This window comes from Equus quagga, chromosome 2, assembly GCF_021613505.1.
Source record: "Equus quagga isolate Etosha38 chromosome 2, UCLA_HA_Equagga_1.0, whole genome shotgun sequence".
NCBI lineage: Eukaryota > Metazoa > Chordata > Mammalia > Perissodactyla > Equidae > Equus > Equus quagga.
The window spans coordinates 30,824,869-30,832,353 of NC_060268.1; positions in this window are offsets into that span (position 1 = coordinate 30,824,869).

Sequence of the window (7,485 nt, forward strand, 5' to 3'; positions counted from 1 at the left end):
ACATTGTTGAGATGTTGTGAATCTCTGTTATTATTTGCCACATTTCTGATCACCAGACATAGAGATTTTCTGCTTATCCAAATCAAATAAGACTTTAATAGGCTTCCCACTTATTTCAGTTCTAGAGACACCATGATTAATTATCCACTGCCAAAAGTGTCAGGTCAAACTGTTTTAATTACTGCTTTGGTTCTCTTACCAGTTATGGTAACGACATCCACTTTATGTCTGGCTATTAAATGCTGCCACTTGGACACTGCCACTCCAGCAATTCATCATCCTCATTGAATTCAGAGAGCCAAGATCAAAAGCAGTGCTGTCTTTCCTGGTCTAAAGCAAATAGCAATCATAGAGCTTTGCCAGAATGCTAGAACTCCTTTCATGAACTTATTTCTTACAACCTTTATTAAAGAAGTGTCCTCTGGATTTTCATGGGGAACATGGAAGGAAATGAGTGAGCAATATTGCAATCTTTCTTGGCCTTTGAATACCTTTTTCCACTGTAAACTAAGGAGGTTCTGACAGATCAACATTATTCTATGTATGCTAGCTTTGGGTCTAACTTTGTTTTCAACTAAATAAAGAAAATTATCACAGTCTCTTCAACGTATGGTGATGGAAAAGCTGGAGAACCACATGCAGAAAGATGATATTGGATTCCTATCTTACATCATGTACAAAAATTAGCTCAAAATAAATTAAAGACTTAAATGTAAGACTGAAGCTATAAAACTCTTAGAAGAAAACATAGGGGAGAATCTCCTTGACAGTGGTCTTGGCAGAAATTTCCTGCATATGATACCAAAAGTACAAGCAACAAAAGAAAAATTAAATATGTGGAACTGTATCAAACTAAAAAGCTTCTTTATAGCAAAAGGAAAAATCAAGAAAATGAAAAGGTAACCTCTGGAATGGGAGAAAATATTTGCAAGTCATATATTTGATAAGGGGTTAATATTTATAATTTATAAAGATCTCATAGAACTCAGCAGCAAAAAACCCCAAACAATCTGGTTTAAAAATGGAGGGGCTGGCTCGGTGGCACAGTGGTTAAGTTCAAACACTCCACTTCAGAAGCCCAGGGTATGCGGGTTTGGATCCTGGGTGTGGACCTAAACACCACTCATCAAGCAGTGCTGTGGGGACCAGCTCTGTGGCCGAGTGGTTAAGTTCACGTGCTCCGCAGCGGCAGCCCAGGGTTCGGATCCTGGGTGCGGACATGGCAACACTCTTCAGGCCACATTGAGGCGGTGCCCCACATCCCACAACTAGAAGGACCTGCAACTAAGATATACAACTATGTACCGAGGGGGTTTGGGAAATAAAGCAGAAAAAAAAAAAGATTGGCAACAGTTGTTAGCTCAGGTGCCAATCTTTAAAAAAAAAAAAAAAAAAAGCAATGCTGTAGTGGGGCCCCACATATAAAACAGAGGAAGGTTGGCACAGATGTTAGCTCAGGGACAATCTTCCTCAAAAAGAAGGAGATTGACAACAGATGTTAGTTCAGGGCCAAACTGCCTCACCAAAAAAAAGGAAAAGAAGAACAGAGAATCTGAATATTTTCCCAAAGAAAACATACAGATGACCAAGAAGTACATGAAAAGATGCTCAACATCACTAATCATCAGTGAAATGCAAATCAAAACCACAATAAGATATCATGTTATACTTGTAAGAATGGTTATCATCAAAAAGGCAAAAGATAACAAGAGTTAGTGAGAATGTGGAGGAAGGGGAAACTTTGTGCTTTGCTGATGTGAATGTAAATTGTGCAGCCACTATGGAAAGGAGTATGGAAGTTCCTCAAAAAATTAATTGCATATGATCCAGCAATTCCACTTGTATGTATTTATCTGAAGGAAATGAAAACACTAAATCAAAAAAATATGTGAACCCCCATGTTCATTACAGTATTATTCACAATAGCCAAGACATAGAATAAACAACAGTGTTGGTGTCCATCAATGAATGATGTCACCAATGGATAAAGAAAATGTGGTGTATGTATGCAATGGAATATTATTCAGCCATAAAAAAGGAAATCTTGCCATTTGTGGCAACATGAATGGACTTTGAGGACATTATCTAAATGAAATAAGTCAAACAGAAAAGACAAATACTGTATGATCTCACTTATATGTGGACTCTAATAAACAAATAAACCAAGAAATGAACTCATAAATACAGAGGACAAATTAGTGGTTGCCAGAGACAGGGACTGGGAGGGTGGATGGTGGGCAAAATGTTAATAATACTGTATTGTATGTTTAAAAGTTACTAAGACAATGGATCTTAAAAGTTCTCACCACAAGACAAAAGATTGTAACCGTGTGTGGTGATGGATGTTAACTAGACTTATTGTGGTGATCATTTTGCAATATATGCAAATACCAAATCATTAGAATGTACACCCAAAACTAGTATAATATTATATGTTGATTACACCTCAATAAAAAATGAATTCTCTAAAGTTGTTTTATATTATCTGGAATTAGTTTTCTGATCAAGGTAGACTTAAAAGTATTAATGACCCTGTTGTCAGCAATAAAATGGATACTGATAGTCCTTAGCATGCAATGGCAAAACAGTTACATCAATTATCACCTATAGACACTCACAGTTGAGTGTCCATAGAAGGTAAGGCTTCGGATGATCAAGTAATTGCTGTCAGAATATTTTAGTAAAAATAAGGAGTCTAATGAGTTTGATTGGTTGTTTATAGGTGCATGGGACATCTTGAGGAAACAGAATGATGAGTTTAAGGCTTTAAGTTCCCATCTCAAGACCAAGCAAGGGACCAGAAAGCCTCTATTACTGCCCTGACAGAAACTTTTAACTTTTGTAACTACAGGATCATGTCTTCTGGGGGAACTAAAATTCGAATATGTGGACGACTGAGTTACAAGGTAAACTGAACTCACAATTTCATACTGTCCCTTAAATTAAGGTTATGGGATTGATTGAGAAGGGCTGAAACATTGAAAATAAGATGAGGAATATTGGCAGGTTCCAAAGTAAATCAATCCCTACATTCTCCCAATCCTCCTTTACTGGTAGATTCTTTATCTAAAGAGATTTGTCTGTGCTTATCTGAAGAAACTGTAATGTCTCTTCTGAGTTGGTTGCCATACAGGGGAGTACGGATAATCCTCAATTCCTGCTCCTTCACATTGCTCCCAGTCCTGTAACCAGACTTTAGTTCCAGAAAGCTCCAATAAGTCAGGGACAAAGTGGGATTCATGAGAAGATGTAAAACACACTGAAAGAATTGCAAGATTTTACATATTTATATCAACAGAAATCTATAACATATATATGGGAATGGATCCTAAGGGGGTTGGACAAGGATGGAAGGAATATAACGTTGACTTGGGCCACATTTAATGATATTATTGTACTAAGCAATGATTCTGTATTCAATATGTTAGCTCAGATGTCTGGGAATGACTGTAACAGTTCGCTTTGTTTGGTTGACTACAAATTTAAACTCAAAGCTAGAATACCTAGAATGAATTGGTCTGCCAGAACCTCCTTAAGCTTACTGTGAGAAGCAAGTATTCAAAGGCTGAGGATGATTGCAGTGCTGCAATTGTTGATGCTGTTTTCCCTTCCCTATTATCTGTACTCAATTATCATCTACTTTCTTTGTTATTCAAGGGCTTTCTTTTGGCTTCATGGCCAAAATAAAAAATCTCAGTAGGAGAAGAAAATGGTAATTTACAGAAAGAGATGTCACCCCCAAGTGACCCATTAACTACTCTTTCCGTTAGTTACCCTGGGAAAACCAAAATGATTCTAGGGGACAATTCCCATAATAGATTGATTTCTGGCTGGCAACACCAAGTCTCTGAAGTCCCACTTGGTCACTATCCAAGCACAATTAGTGCTGTTAGTTAACTGCATTTACAATGGCAGCATTTTGTGTAACTCTTTGCACAGAGGAGAATTATGCAACAGACAGAAACTTTCAGAGCTGTTTTGAATCCCTGAAGCTGCAGTTGTTTTATGCCCTAAAGCAGAGGAGCAAAATTTCCTCTGCTCGTTGTGTTTCAGTATTAAAAATACATGTGCACTGATGGGAGTCGCCTCTGTCAATGGTAGTTGGATATAGGTCTCCAGACAAGGGTAGTTATAGGTTGGAGGTTTTGTGCTGACATTCGTTCACCATGCTTTCACTTTGATTTATTTATTATTTTTAATGGAAAAATAAAACATGATACAGAAAATGGCACAAAACAAATTTATGGAGTAATTAATTTTTATAAAGTAATCATCACCCAGGTCAAGATTTAGAAATATGTCAGGTGTCTCATCCCAGAAATGTTCTCTATGACTTGTCCTAATCACAACCTTACTGTATAATCTGTTATAGTAAGGATTCCTTGCATTTTTTTACAGCTTTATCTTCCAAATGTGCATCCCAAGACACTATAGTTGTCTTGCTGATTTTTTTTCATTTGACATGTCTTTCAAACCTCTTCTAACATAAAAATTTCCTTCCAACCTTTTTCTTTTCCTTATAACTTATTTATTGAAAAACTTGGGCCTTTGACACTTGATTTCCCACACTCCAAATTTTCCAGGTTGCAGATTCTCAATCCAGTTCAACATTTTCACTGACTGTTGTATTTTATCCAAATGGCAGCTGCATCCAGAAGTTTGACCAAATTCGTGTTTGATCCCGTTTTTGGTAAGATGACAAATGATCAGGAAGCATAATTACAACTTTCCCCTCTGTGATTAGCAGCTATTAATGTTCTTTCTCTCTTTATATATATATATAAATATGTGTGTGTGCCCGTGTGTGTATTGTTCTCATGTGCTATCAAGTCGGTTCCAGTTCCTGGCAACATTATGAAGTGATGTTCACAATGTCCTGTCATCAACAGTCCTACTAAGCTCCTGTAGACTCATGCCTATGCCTTCCTTTTTGGAGTCAATCCATGTCATATTTCATCTTCCTCTTTTCCTACTGTGTTCTGCTTTTCCCACTATTATTGTCTTTTCCAAAGAATCCTGACTCTCATGAGATGCCCAAAGAAGGACAGCCTCAGTTTTATCATTTTTGCCTCCAGTGATAGTTCAGGTTCAATTTGCTCTAGGACCCACTTGTTCATCTCTCTGGCACCCCAGAGTATCCATAGAGCTCTCCTCTAACACCGCATTTCAAATGAATCATTTTTTTTCCTGTCAGCCTTCTTCAGTGTCCAGCTTTCAGACCCTTACACAGTAATTGGGAATATGAGAGTGTGGATAATCTTGGCCTTAGTTTTTAATGACACTTCCTTACACTTGATGATCTTTCCTAATTCTTTTATTGCTTCCCTTCCAACTCTCAATCTTCTCTTCATGTCTTGGCTGCAGACTCCATTTAAATTGATAACTGAGCCACAATAAACAAAGTCTTTAACAATTTCAATATCTTCATTGTCTATGTTAACGTTGTGCGGTTCTTCTGTAGTCATGATTTTAGTCCTTTCCTTTTCAAATGGCTTTTGTTTGGGGAGGTGAGGAAGACTCACCCAAGGCTAATCTAATATCTGTTGCCAATGTTCCTCTTTTTTGCTTTTAGTGAGATTAGCCCTGAGCTAACATCTTGGCCATACTTCCTCTATTTTGTATGTGGGTCACCACCACAGCATGGCTGATGAATGGTGTAAGTCCACGCCCAGGATCCAAAACCATGAACTTGGGCAGCTGAAACAGAGTGTGCCAAAATTAACCACTATGCCATGGAATAGGCCCCCTGATTTTTGTCTTCTTGATGTTCAAATGCCATCGTGCTTTGGGATTTTCTTCTTTCACTTTTGTCAGAAGTCATGTCAAGTCATTGCTGCTTTCTGCTAGGAAGATGATGTCGTCTGCATAACATAGATTTCTGATATTTCTTCTACTAATTTCACTCTTCCTTCATGTGGGTTTAGCCCAGTTTTTCATATAGTATCTTCTGCATACAGATTAAACAGATAGGGAGATAAAATACACCCTCATCTGATACCTTTGCCTATAGGAAACCATTCTGTCTCTCCATATTCTGTCCTGACAGTGGTTTCTGGTCCACAATACAGGTCACTCATGAGGACAATCAAGTGCTGAGTCATGCTCATTTCTTTCAGAGCAGCCCACAACTTTTCATAATCCATGCAGTCAAAGGCTTTACAGTAGTCTATAAAACATAATCTAACATCTTCTGAAATTCTTTGGAGCACTCCGGTAGCCAATGAATAATTGCAATTAGCTCTTGTGTGCCTCCCCCTTTTTGAAATCCAGCTTTGACATCAGACATTTCTTGCTCCATATAAGGTAAAAGCCTTTGTTGCAGCACCATTGGTATCACTTTACTTGCATGGGAAATTAGAGGAATGGTCCTCTAATTACTGCACTCCTTGGAATCTCCTTTCTTGGAGATTGGGACATATATTGAGTGTTTCCAAACTGTAGGCCATTGTTTTGTTTTACATATTTGTTGGCATATTCTTCTTAGGATTTTGACAGATTCAGTCTCTGTAGCTTGAAATAATTCCCGATGTCCCATCTACTCTGGTGACATATTTCTTTCCAGTTCTTTTAGAGCAGCTTTCACTTTGCTTTCTAGAATTACGGGTTCTTCTTCATATGCATCTTTTTCAAAGGAACTCATCATCCTTTTTTCTCTTCTGTATAGACCTTCAGTATACTGTTTCCACCTTCCCTTTATTTTCCCCTGATTGGATAGGGTCTTCCCTGTTGGTCACATAGCATTTCTAATCTAAGTCTAAATTTTCCTTTAATTTCTTGAATCTTCTGGAAGAGACTTCTTGCTTTCTTGTTTTTCCTTTTATATATATTTTTTTCTTTTATCTCTTTGCATTGGCCATTAAAGTAGTTCTCTTTATCTCTAGCAACATGATAGTTTCTGGGAAATTGCACTCAGGATTCTAACCTTACTTTTGTTGACTTTTACTTTTGCTTCTTGCCTGCCCTTAAGAATTTTTAGAATTTCTTCTGTCATCCATCTCAATTTTTCTTTTCTTTTACTTCAGGTATTGTCTTTTCACATTCTTCCTTAATAATATTTATGGTTTCAGTCCATAGTTCTGGTTCTCAGTCAACTAAGTTTAACAATGCACATCTGTTTTTATGTGGACTTTAAATTCTTTGAGAATATTGTTTACATTATTTTTGGCACTATGATTTTTTAGTGCTCTCCTTCAGCTCTACTCTGATATTTGATATTAACAGTTTGTGATCAGGACCACACTTTGCTCTGTCTTGTTTTGGCAGAAGGAATACAGCTTCTCCATCTGCTGTTTCCAATTACATAGTCTATTTGACTACTATATTGGCCATCTGATGATGCCTATGTACATATACAGTCGTCTGTTTGGTTACTTGAAGCACTTATTTGAAATGGACAGATTGTTGACTTTGCATAAATCCATGAGGTGGTCTTCTGCTTCTTTCCTGACCCCTAGTCCAAGTTTTCTGATGATGTTTGATTCTGCT